At 43.3% G+C, this 13434-nt stretch overlaps 1 pseudogene; it reads right to left on the bottom strand.

Moving 5' to 3' along the window:
• Positions 1 to 529: 529 nt before the first annotated feature.
• On the bottom strand, positions 530 to 630 carry LOC119618474 (U6 spliceosomal RNA; annotated as a pseudogene).
• Positions 631 to 13434: the final 12804 nt, after the last annotated feature.

Here is a 13434-nt window from a genome sequence, read left to right as displayed (position 1 = left end):
ATCTTCACTCTATTTTGTAGTGACAACTAATGATTATAATACACTGTTTGCTGGTATTAACTACGTCACTCACAGGAATCAATAACAGCGAAGGGTCTGTATGGGAAAATGTGCAGGTCCCTGAACCTTCAGGTGCGTCCCCTGGTGATGAGATTGGCTCATGGCAAGTTCCTTGAGGGCTTCTGGATGTTAGGGTAGGCAGGGCAAATTTCCACTTGGTTCTAGCAGGGCTGGAAGTACCCTTAGTTATCATCTTGTCCAGGTATACTACTTTACAATTGAGGAGGAAACTCAGGCTATGAAGGGAAGGGAGTCAATGGCAGATGCAGAGCTAAAGACCAGCCTCCTGATGGGGTGACAGCCATCCCAGCTTGCCTGGAACACAGGACTTTCTCCAGGGGAAAACAGGATGAGCTGGTCACTCTGCCTGTTGGCTCTGGTTGTTCAGTGCTCTTTTAAATGTCTCCAGGGAGTTGCATGGTCCCAGGTTTGGGAAGAACCTTTGTCTGTTTCCCATGACTTTCAAAATTTACACTTAAGAAGCTGCATAAATTTGCATATCATCCTTATGCAGGGTTATGCTAATCTCTATATCATTTCAGTTTTAGTATATGCACTGTCACAGCAAGCACTCCTTACAGGATTATTAAGTGTGCCTACTGCCCATTTCCCTGCATCCTCTCTCTCTTGTTTTCTCCGGGAAAGCTGAGTTTGCAGGGGAAGGCAGGGTGATAATCACTTAGGAGTTAAGAGGGAATGTCCTCAGTTCTGGAAAACCAAGAACTCCTGCTTCCGTTTCTGAATATGCTGAAAACGATGTCCAGGGAGTGAAGCAGTATCCCTCACATCACATGGAAGGTCAGAGCTGGCCTCTGAGGTGGACAGCTCCTAAAAAGAGGTGATTTCAGGGATGGCCCTGACTGCCCCTCTACACCAAACCCCTCTTCTTCCTACTGACTCAAGCCAATGATTCCATCATCAGAGTTTCATTCCTGCAGCTTAAATCAAACAAAGGCTATACTTTTATTAAATGTAAATTATCTGAGAAAAGATTAAGAAGTTTTACATCTCTCTGAATGAAAGACTTTCTCAGAAACTCTGACCACTTCCCTGCCTCTGCAGTGCATTCATTCTAGTCTGGGGTTCATAGCTGAGGCTCACAGTGTTGGAGACCTAGCTCTTCAACACTCTGCATTTCCTCTGCATACCCCCCTTCCATGTCATCCGCAGGCTGAGGACATCTCTCCATCCGCTCCCATCAGAGGGCCACATGAGTGCAGTGTCTCACAGGGTAGTGTCTAAACTCCTCTGCTTACTCAGGAAGACCTTCTGTTGCCTGATTTGCTAAATGATATGCTCTGGAGGGCAGGGTGCTGGTCAGCTGGTTAATAGATGTATTCCCAGCATCTAACCTGGTGCCTGGTACCTGGTACTTAAAATATATATTTTTTGGCCAGGCATGGTGGCTGATGCCTGTAATCTCAGTACTCTGGGAGGCTGAGGTGGACAGATCACTTGAGGTCAGGTGTTCAAGATCAACCTGGCCAACATGGTGAAACCCTGTCTCTACTAAAAATACAAAAATGAGTTGGGTGTGATGGCGGGTGCCTGTAATCCCAGCTACTTGGGAGGCTGAGGCAGGAGAATCACTTGAACCCTGGAGGCAGAGGTTGCAGTGAGTCAAGACCATGCCATTGCACTCCAGTCAACAAGAACAAAACTCCATCTCAAAAAATAATAATAATAATAATAAATAATAATGATATTGTTATCTTTTTTATTTTCATTTTTCTAATGATTAGTGACATTGAACATCTTTTCATATGCTTGTTGGTCATTCATATGTACATCACCTTTGGAGAGATGTCTAGTCAAGTCCTTGCCCATTTTTAAATTGTATTATTTGTTTTTTGTTGTTTTTGTTGAGCTAGAGGAGTAATTCCTCTATTATATAAACTGTTCTAGATCATAGAAGAAAATTGAAAATGTGCCTTTCAGTTTATAGGACTAGCAAAATCCTTTTACTAAAACCTGACAAAACTAGTTTGAAGAGAAAAAAAAGCATAGACCAATCTCACTTGTGAGTAAGGAGCATAAAACCTAAATAGGATATTAGCAAAGAGAATCTAAAAATATATTAAAGGAAAAACACACGATCCATTAGGGTTTGGCTCAAGATTCAAAGATTTTTCAATCTTAGGAAATGTATTAATTCATTACATTGCTGGCATTAATGGCAATAACCAGCTAGAAAATCAATCAGAAATAAAGGTTCTTTATATGAAAAAGACTATAAAGGTTTTCTGAAAGACATAGAAAAACAATCTGAATAAAGGGAAAGGCCTACTGTGCTACTGGATGGAAAGATTAAATGGTATAAAAACGTCAATTTTCTCCTCAAATTTATCAATAAATTTAGAATAATTACAATTATAATCTCAATGATTTTTATTTGACAATTTGATTATAAAGTTTTTCTAAAAGATATAAATGTATTATACAAGAAAATTCTTGAAAAGAATAAGGAGGAGGCACTTGTTTTATTAAATATTAAAATATGTTATGACAAAAAAGCAAAAAAATGCTACGATTACATAGTAATAACATGTGAATTATTATTGTTTTTAATTTTATTTTTTTGAGATAGAGTCTCACTCTGTCATCCAGCCACTGGAGTGCTCAGTCTCGGCTCACAGCAACCTCTGCCACCTGGGTTCAAGCGATTCTCCTGCCTCAGCCTCCCAAGTAGCTGGGATTACAGATGCCTGCCACCGCGCCTGGCTAGTTTTTGTAATTTTAGTAGAGACAGGGTTCACCATCTTGGCCAGGCTGCTCTTGAACTCCTGACCTTGTAATCCACTCACCTCAGCCTCCCAAAGTGCTGGGATTACAGGCGTGAGCCACCGCACCCGGCCTATTATTGTTATTGTTGTTTTTTTTTTGAAAGAGAGTCTCACTCTGTTGCCCTGGTTGGAGTGCAGTGGCACGATCTCTGCTCACTGCAACCTACACCTCCCAAGTTCAACGATTCTCATGCCTCAGCCTCCTAAGTAGCTGTGATTACAGGCATGCACACCCCCAGCATGCCTGGCTAACTTTTTGCGTTTTTAGTAGAAATGGGGTTTCACCATGTTGGCCAGGCTGGTCTCGAACTCCAGGCCTCAAGTGATCCACCCACCTCAACTTTCTGAAGTCTTGGGATTATAAGTGCTGGGTGAGCCACCGAGCCCAGCAAAAGTGTATTATTAGCAAAAGAAAAGACAAAGATATATGAAATAGAATAGCAATTCCATGGCTAAATCTATGGATGTATGGGAATTTAGTAGGCGGCCTTTCTCATTTAAAAAAAAATTTTTTTTTAATAGAGATGAGGCACAGTGGCTCACACCTATAATCCCAGCACCTTGGGAGGCCGAGACAGGCAGATCATGAGGTCAGGAGTTCGAGACCAGCCTGGCCAACATGGTGAAACCCCATCTCTACTAAAAATACAAAAACTAGTTGGTCGTGGTGGTACGTGTCTGTAATCCCAGCTACTCAGGAGGCTGAGGCAGGAGAATGGCTTGAACTCAGGAGGTGAAGGTTGCAGTAAGCTGAAATTGTGCCACTGCACTCCAGCCTGAGTGACAAAGCAAGACTCCATATCAAAAAAAAAAAAAAAAGTAACAAACCTGCACGTTATGCACATGTACCCTAGAACTTAAAGTAATAATAATAATAATAATAATAATAATAATAATAAAAGAAAAAAAAAGTAGACATGAGGTCTCAATATGTTGACCAGGCTGGTCTCGAACTCCTGGCCTCAAGCGATCCTCCCATCTCCACCTCTCAAAGTGCTGGGATTACAGATGTGAGCAACCATGCCCGGTCTGTAGGTAGCATTTCAAATCAGTGGGGAAATTATAAATTATTTAATAAATTGGGTGGCAATTGCCTGCCTATATGAGGTGCAGGGGATAGATAAAAGGCAAGCCCCATATAATATACAAAAGTTAGTTACATATATAAAAGGTCTATAATTAGAAAATAAAATCACAACAAAAGAAAAAGAAAATACAGAACATTTTTATCATATTTAAATGAGGCAGTTTGTTCTATTAATTACTCAAAACCTAGAATACTTAAAGGAATAAGTTGACCAAAACAGAAAAAAAAAATTTAATTTCTTTAGGGAAAAAGACAACATATTCAAAATTAAAAGTTGGGCTGGATACAGTGACTCATGACTGTAATACCAGCACTTTGGGAGTCTGAGGCAGGAGGATCACTTAAACTCAGGAATTTGAGATCAGCGTTGGCAACATAGTGAGACCCTATATCTAAAAATTAGCCAGGTGTGGCCAGGTGCTGTGGCTCAAACCTGTAATCCCAGCACTTTGGGAGGCTGAGGCAGGAGGATCACTTAAACTCAGGAATTTGAGATCAACGTTGGCAACATAGTGAGACCCTATATCTAAAAATTAGCCAGGTGTGGCCAGGTGCCGTGGCTCAAGCCTGTAATCCCAGTACTTTGGGAGGCTGAGGTGGGCAGATCACGAGGTCAGGAGATCGAGACCATCCTGGCTAACACGGTGAAACCCTGTCTCTATTAAAAATACAAAAAAAAAAAAAAAAAAATTAGCCGGGCGTGGTGGCGGGCACCTATAGTCCCAGCTACTCAGGAGGCTGAAGCAGGAGAATGGTGTGAACCCGGGGAGGCAGAGCTTGCAGTGAGCCGAGATTGCGCCACTGCACTCCAGCCTGGTCGACAGAGCAAGACTCCGTCTCAAAAAAAAATTAGCCGGGTGTAGTGGCATATGCCTATAATTCCACCAACTTGGGAGGTTAAAGTGGGAAGATTCCTTGAGCCCATGAGCTCGAGGCTACAGTGAGCTATGATCACACCACTGCACTCCAGCCAAGGTGACAGAGCATGACTCTGTCTCCAAAAAAAGAAAAAAAAAGGCAAACAACAAAAAGGAAAACAATTTTTGCAACATATTATATGTTAATAATTGGATTCCATAAATCTGTAAGAAAAATGAGTGCAAAATAGAAGTAGTCAAAAAAAGTGTCCAGAATCATTTCATAGAATAAGAAATCTAAACAGATAATTAACATGTAAAAAGGTGCTCCACCTCACTAATAATAAAAAATACAAGTTAAAATGAAATATTTTGGCAGGGCACGGTGGCTCACGCCTATAATCCCAGCACTTTGGGAGACTGAGGTGGGCAGATCACGAGGTCAGGAGATAGAGACCATCCTGACTAACACGGTGAAACCCCATCTCTACTAAAAATACAAAAAAAAATTAGCCAGGTGTGGTGGCGGGCGCCTGTAGTCCCAGCTACTCGGGAGGCTGAGGCAGGAGAATGGCATGAACCTGGGAGTCGGAGCTTACAGTGAGCCGAGATCGCGCCACTGCACTCCAGCCTGGGCGACAGAGCAAGACTGTCTCCAAAAAATAAAAAAAGAAGAAAGAAAGAAAGAAAGAAAGAAAGAAAGAAAGAAAGAAAGAAAGAAAGAAAGAAAGAAAGAAAGAAAGAAAGAAAGAAAGAAAGAAAGAAAGAAAGAAAGAAAGAAAGATTTTTCACCTATTGAGTTATAGACTCAATAGGTCTATAACTCAATAGGTTATAAAAGACCTCTCTGGCAAAACTAATTAACCCTAGAAAAAAGACTTAAAGATACTGATGCTTAGGATTCCCCAGTGAATTAGCTAGGAGCTATCTTATCTCTCTGGAGTGAAGCACACTATTCAACAAGCCCCATCCAGACACAAAAAGCTTTTAGCCCCTCATTGTTAAGCATGAATGGACAGCCAAGCATCACTAGACTTTTGAGAAAAGGCTCTAAGATTATAGATAAAAAGGAATTTGGAAGAAGAAATAAAACAGGAAACAAAATTTTTGAAAATTGTATCCTTAGAGATTTAAGAGAAGATATTGCAATCATGAAACAAGAACAGACTATGATAAAAAAGAAATATTCAGGCCAGGTAAAGTGGTTCACACCTGTAATTCCACTACTTTGAGAGGCCAAGGCAGGCAGATCACCTGAGGTCAGGAGTTCGAGAGCAGCCTGGGCAACATGGCGAAACCCCATCTCTACTAAAAATACAAAAACTAGCCACGTGTGGTGGTGCGTACCTGTAATCCCAGCTACTGGGGAGGCTGTGGCAGGAGAATCGCTTGAACCCACGAGGCAGAGGTTGCAGTGAACCAAGATCGCACCACCACATTCCAGCCTGGGCGACAGAATGAGACTCCGTCTCAAAAAAAAAAAAAAAAAAAAGAAAGGAATATTCAGAGAGTAAGGGAAAAGGCTTAGGTATTGAGTATTTGATACAGAAATTTTTAGAATTTCAACATAATGGTGGGAAGATAAAATTGAGGCACTTTCCTAAACAATACAACAAAAAAATGGAAAACAGGAAATAAAAGATAAGAAAACGAGAAAATTAGTGCAGGAGATCTAATATCCCTTCCCCCTTTCACATCCAGAAATAACTGTAGAAAAAGAGAACATAGAAAATTAAGGCCAGGCATGGTGGCTCACGCCTGTAATCTCAGCACTTTGAGAGGCCAAGGCGGGTGGATCACTTGAGGTCAGGAGTTCAAGACAAGCTAGGCCAACATGGTAAAACCCCGTCTCTACTAAAAATACAAAAAATTAGCCGAGCATGGTGGCAGGCTCCTGTAATCCCAGCCACTCAAGAGGCTGAGGCACAAGAATTGCTTGAACCCGGGAGGTGGAGGTTGCAGTGAGCCAAGATCGTGCCACTGCACTCCACCCTGGGTGACAGAGCCAGACCCCATCTCAAATAATAAAATATATTAATATGTATATAGCTTGGCACACTGGTGCATACCTGGAGTCCTAGCTATTCAGAAGGCTGAGGTGAGAAGATTGCTTGAGCCCAGGAGTTTGAAGCCAGCCTGAGCAACATAGCAAGACCCCATCTTTAAAAAGAAAAAAAATTACATAGGTATATATAAACATTTATATATGCAGAGAAAAAAATCCACACTAAACTGTACATGATTATTACTTACAGGGAGTTGGATGTCAGAGAGTCCTATTTTTTACATTACATATTTCCATGTTTTATTTAATTTTTTTGGTAACAAGCATGAATTACATGCTTTTTTTTTTTTTTTTTCTCAAGACAGAGTCTTGCTCTGTCACCCAGGCTGGAGTGCACTGGTGTGATCTTGGCTCACCGCAACCTCTGCCTCCTCAGTTCAAGCAATTCTCCTGCCTCAGCCTTCTGAGTAGCTGGGATTACAGGTGGGCGCCACCACGCCTGGCTAATTTTTTGTATTTTTAGTAAAGACAGGGTTTCATCATGTTGGCCAGGCTGGTCTCGAACTCCCGACCTCATGTTCCTCCTGCCTCAGCCTCCCAAAGTGCTGGGATTACAGGGCTGAGCCACCGCGCCTGGCCTATGCTTTTTTTAAAAGCACATTTTTTGTGTGTGCGTATTCAAATATCTGTTGCTTGGTTGATTGACAACTTTTTCAATTATATCTTACATCCATAAGCATAGTACAAGTTTTTCAAAGACAAAAATCCCTTTACAACGTTCAAGGTTCACAGCTCAGTGCCAATCACTGGACTGGCTATCCATTAGGCAGGTACTGGATAATGGCTAGAATTCCAGTACTGAACCCATATTATGGCAACAAAAGAGCTTGTTGTACCGTTCACTGCCAGCAGATGGCAGGTCTTCATCAGAAGTCCCTTCTATGGCATTTCCTTATTTATCCCCGTTTCCTTGCATCCTTCCAACATTTCCAACGTTCCTTATTTCACTGTACTATTAAAAATAACTTAAACTTCTCTCTCTCTCAGACCAGAATGAGAGCTTCTAGGTGAAAATACCTCCTAATTCATCTTGGACTCATAAGTATTGAGTACTAGCCTGAACTGAGTAGGTACATATTTTTGGAATGAATAAATGCATATTTCTCTGAAAACTAGTAAAATCCTACAACCAGTTCCAAACCTTCTTCTTCAACAATTAATCAAGAAACATTAATTGAGAACTTCTGTGTCCTATCTAGAGATGGATAGAACAGAGATGGAGGTTTAAAACAATGAGGGAATAAAAAACAAGAGGTTTTAGCCAACTGAAACCTTGTGTTGGGTGAGCCCCTCCAACTCTAACTCTTCTGAGGCTAGTGGTGAAGATGAGGCCTCTGCCATTTGGGTACCTCAGTCTGATGGGAGAAACACGTCCCTATCCTTGGGCGATCACTGTGTGGCTGGGATTGGCAGGGCACAGCCTTAACCAGCTCCCAGATTGATGAAGGAAACATACTTGCCAACATGAAACAGATCAAGTCATGGCTTTCAGACTGATCCCCCCTAATATGCCCTTGTCCTTACAGGCCCATGCATCCAATAGACCACCAACTGATCCCATTTTCACACAGGAGGGCCTCATTTCCCTCCCAACACCTGGAACCCTGAATCTGAAAGGGAAAACAGAAGTATTCCACTTTTTTTCCCAGACCATATTGTTGGGGAACTTGGCAAGTCACTGAGGCTAAATTGAAGGGGCCAAAGGGAGGGTCAGGAGCTCAAGCAGCTGTGGCATTTGGACTGGGAGTCAAGGATCCCCAGGGGGTGAGAAGCTTCCAGGGAGGAGGGGTGGAGACCAGGGGTAGAAAAATCCCTAAACTCTGCTCCCTGTCACAGCTCAGAAGAATATGCATGGAGGCTCATTCTCCCCGGTCCCAATCCTTTATCTAATTAGCAGAGAAGTGTAAAAAGTCAGAAATCCTATCTCTTTGTCTTTTGGCATTCTCCAGTCACCTCCACCCCCTCTCTACTCAGCTCTTCTGCAACTTGCTCCTACAGTCTAATCAGCCCCTGTAGGCTCAGAGCCCTGCAAGGAGCCTGGGAAAGAAATATTGGGGATCGAAGGATTTGGGAAGTTCAGTGAAAGTGCACTTTTAGAAAGAAGCACTGGCCTAGGATGCATACCTTTGCTGTCGGGTGACCAGCTATCCTGGTTTGCTTAGGACTGTCCTGGCTTTAACATTGAAAGCCTCAAACTATAGGAGACCTCTCGGTCCTGGGCAAACCAGGATGCTGGAATCCAGGCTCTCTTGGGCCCAAAACACTGTGTAACCCTCAATAAGTTCTCTCTCTGTGGGTCTCAGTTGCATCCTTGTCAAATGGAACTCTCTAGCTCAGACACTCTAAGGTTCCACGAACGGCCTCTGAATTTCCTGAAGCTGGGCACAGCTAGGGTGACGTTGGTATATCCTTTATTGATTATAGTCCTCAGTGCTTCCCTAGGACTCCTGGAATCTCATCATCCTGGAACATTAGAGGTGGAAGGGGCCTTCAGATTACCTGGTAATACCTTTCCAGAAGTGTGAATGCTTATTCATCATATCTGTTCACATGTTCTACCTGACATTATAGATAGATACATACCTTGTCTCCCATTACTAGACAGTAAGCTCCATGAAGGTGGGTAGTAAGAGGAAAAATTAAAGCCCTGCACATAACTGAAACAATTATTGGGTGTTCAATTCCACAATTTCCACTTTTTCTCCCCGTGGCCTAGAGGGAGGACACTGGGCTTCAGTGCCAGTGGTGTGCTAAAGGCAGCTTATACCCACTCCTGAGAGCGGTTGTTGCATTTTTAAGAATTTTGCAAACTGGTTGTTAAATACAGCCAATATTTAAAATTAAATTATATAAACTTATATAATTAAAAACAAAGGTAACAAATACTCAAAATTCATCACTTCCTAATTAGTTTGCTAAATTTCACTATCATTTATGCTGAAGGTCATTTATACCCATTATACCTATATGACAGAAATATTATATAATGATATACTACATCTCTTCCCAAGTCCACGTTGGCAGTTTGCAATTCACCATGCTCTAGTATTTATACCATGAAAATGAACAAACATTACCAATCAGGCTCCTGCCACACCCAATCCAGTTGCTAACCATTTACCAGCACACCAGGGCTTCAGAGATACTACTATTCAATCTATCTTGTCAAGGCTCATCTGTTCCCACCATCGTCTTCTGCTCTAGTCTTCAGCTCTAGATTTCCATTCCTGCAAGAGAGAAACCAAGAGTTGGATCATTACTTAAAAGCTAATGAGACAATAGAGCTGGGATTAAGGAAATTGATGCACAGGTTGACTGGAAATGATTTGTAGACTTGATGCGGAACGCCTGTCACTATTCTCTCCAGGAAAGCTCTGTCTGCAGTGAAAAATTCAGTCAGTCCAGCACAGGGGTCTTATGTAGACACACGCCAAAGGACTCTGAAGAAGGCACTGGTTATCCTCCAGGTATCCATCTTAAAGGTTCATCTAATCATCAACTACAGGATTCAAAGATGTATAAGATAATTCTGGCCAGGCACAGTGGCTCATATCTGTAATCCCAGCACTTTGGGAGGCTGAGGGGGGCAAATTCCTTGAGGCCAGGAGTTTGAGACCATCCTGGCCAACATGGTGAAACCCCATCTCTACTAAAAATACAAAAATTAGCCAAGCATGGAGGCGAGCACCTGTAATCCCAGCTACTTGGGTGGCTGAGGCATGAGAATGGCTTTGAATCCAGGAGGCGGAGATTGTGGTGAGCTGAGATTGCACCACTGCACTCTAGCCTGGGTGACAGAGACTCCTTCTCAAAACAAACAAACAAACAAACAAAGATAATTCCAATGCTCTCAACTGAAGAAGATAAGATTTCTGTCCTACAATCACCTCTGGGATTAAAAAACTCTGTAAATCTCTTTTTTCTTTTTTTTTTTTTTTTTGGCTAAGTTTTGTATTTTTATTAGAGTTGGGGTTCCACCATGTTGGCCAGGCTGGTCTCAAACTCCTAAACTCAGGTGATTTGCCTGCCTTGGCCTCCCAAAGTGCTGGGATTACAGGATTACAGGAGTGAGCCCTGTCCTTTTTTTTTTTTAGAGACAGGGTCTCATTCTGCCACCTAGGCTAGAGTACAGTGGCACAATCATGGCTCACTGTAGCCTCAAAGTCCTGGGTTCAGGCGCTCCTCCCTGCTCAGCCTTCCAAAGGGCTGGGATTATAGACGTGAGCTACCATGCCCAGCCCAGCTGGAAAAGTCTCTACTGGTCATTCAACCTTCAACATTTTCCCCACTCCCTCATTTTAGAGATGAAGAATCTGAGTCCAAACAGTGGTAAACAGCTTGCCCAAGGTCACACAGCAAATTAGTGGCCAAAGCCCAGGACTCCTGGTACCTGGAGCAGAGGCCTCTCTATAAATTCTCACTTCCATTCAGAAAAACTATATGATCTTTATAGAATCTGAGCAGCAGAGAGCACAGTTTGCACACAAAAAACTGTCTTCCCCTCTGCTTCCTAGAAAATAAAAGAGTATTTTTTGTAGAGTACCAATTAAATGCCAGGTGCAGTGGGGAACACAGAAGCATAAGACCCAGTCACTCACACACAGGAAGCGAATGCGGAGTCACTCCTAAAACTCTTTCGAGGTGGCAGGGGACTTCCTGGGAGCTATCACTAACCCTGTTCTGACCCCACGGTGAGTGCCATAGAAATCAACCCTGCTGTCTTAACAAGTGAAAGTTAAATGACATTCTTGATTGGGAAAAGTAGGAGACAGAGAAAAGACCGCTGAGGCTAACTCAGTGGGCTTTTCTTATGTAACTCAAGTCTGGGATACCTATTTTCCTCAAGCAGAGAAGCCCACAAGCAATCAAAGGAAGACAGCTTGCTGGGGACTAGGAGGCAGAGCTTCAGTCCATTAGGACTTTCTGTCCTCATCCTTCCAGAAAAATGAAACAAAAAACTACATAGAAAATAGGAGCCCAAATTTCCTCTTAGGTTTAGCATATCTAAAATTGCTCCAAATTGCTATAAAAATTTCTAAACATATATTTTTTGTAATTATCTTATGTCAGAAGGACAACAGTCAGTTTGCAGACTGATGCCAAGACTGGCCCATACTTGGAGTATGCCCTAAAGACACCTGGGAACTCTTTGGCCCCTGGAATTCCTTTGGTGGGGGGATCTCTGAGCTCCACTTCCCACCCAAACCAGGTCCAGGGTTCTGGGAAGTGATCTGGATGCTGTAATGGTCACAGGATAGAGTCAGAACTGTGACTTTCCATCTATGCTTTCCTCTGAACTTCTCTACACCTTCTTCTCCAGCCTTAGGAAAGAGCTTCAGCAACCAACAAGCACTTCCCCCCCCCCCTTTATTCTGGTCCCCAACTATACCTAATGGTGCCCACTAGGGGTTACAGGTTCTTTCATTCGTTCATCCAGGTGCCTTCTTAAGCACTAAGAACCCAAAGTGAACCTAAAAGACATTCCTGGCTGGGTGCGGTGGCTCATGCCTGTAATTCCAGCGCTTTAGGAGGCCAAAGGTGTGCGGCTCACCTGAGGTCAGGAGTTTGAGACCAGCCTGGCCAACATAGTGAAACCCCGTCTCCACTAAAAATACAAAATTAGCTGGGTATGGTGGCACATACCTGTAATCTCAGCTACTGGGGAGGCTGAGGTAGGAGAATCGCTTGAACCCAGGGGACGGAGGTTGCAGTGAGCTGAGATTGCACCACTGCACTCCAGCCTGGGCGACAGAGCGAGAGACTCTGTCTCAAAAAAAGAAAGAAAAAAGGAAGGCATCAGTCTTCCCAAATATAACCCTGGGTGACCCTATGGTTGGTTCTCAGATATATAAAAAATCAACTAACTGGAGTTGTAACCTTCAGATATAAAAGGACAGATTTGCTAGGAATGAAGGAAATTTCCCAGCACTTACTTTGCTAGAATGTGGTAGAAGGGACTGTTGCAGAGATGAACTCTGAAGTGTTCCTGCTGCATAGTCCCACAGCTCCATCGCCTCACAGACCTGAAGGAAGTGGTAGGGATGGCCCAGTCACTGGTTCAGGTAAATGAGTAGGCAGGGGCTCCAGATGGAGTTGCTTTCTGATTATTAACACCTGGGGGAGGATGGCAGGGCAGAGAGGGGGCTCTCACTGACAGAGGAGGACACTGTAGCTCCAAGAATAGGTGACCTGCCTTCAGGGTTAAGGACCCAGCCTGCTCTGGCCTACATGATTCTGAGAAATGGGCCAAAGAAGCAGGAAGAGACAAAATTGACATATAGAAGAAAGAAATCTCAAGGATAGGAGAAAAGCTTCAGCCTCTTTCTCAGTCTGGGAGGAAAAAGGGCTGGAGGGGCTGGGCAGGGCGGGGCTTTCCGCGAAAACTGAGTCCCTCCTCCCAGATCCCCCACTGGGTCAGTGGCTCCTGCAGCCCTGCCAGTCAAGAACAAATGAGAAGAGCTGCTGATTTCCCCCCTTGGACATTCAGAATCTTCTCACATAAATACTGAGGAAGACCCTGCCCTCTGCTCACTTCTCTGGACTTGGCCCTGAGCTGGACCTGGTCCGCGGGGTTAGGCAGGG

Source organism: Chlorocebus sabaeus, chromosome 23, assembly GCF_047675955.1.
Source record: "Chlorocebus sabaeus isolate Y175 chromosome 23, mChlSab1.0.hap1, whole genome shotgun sequence".
NCBI lineage: Eukaryota > Metazoa > Chordata > Mammalia > Primates > Cercopithecidae > Chlorocebus > Chlorocebus sabaeus.
Note: the sequence above shows the minus strand (reverse complement) of the source record. Positions and strands in the feature narration are given on the sequence as shown.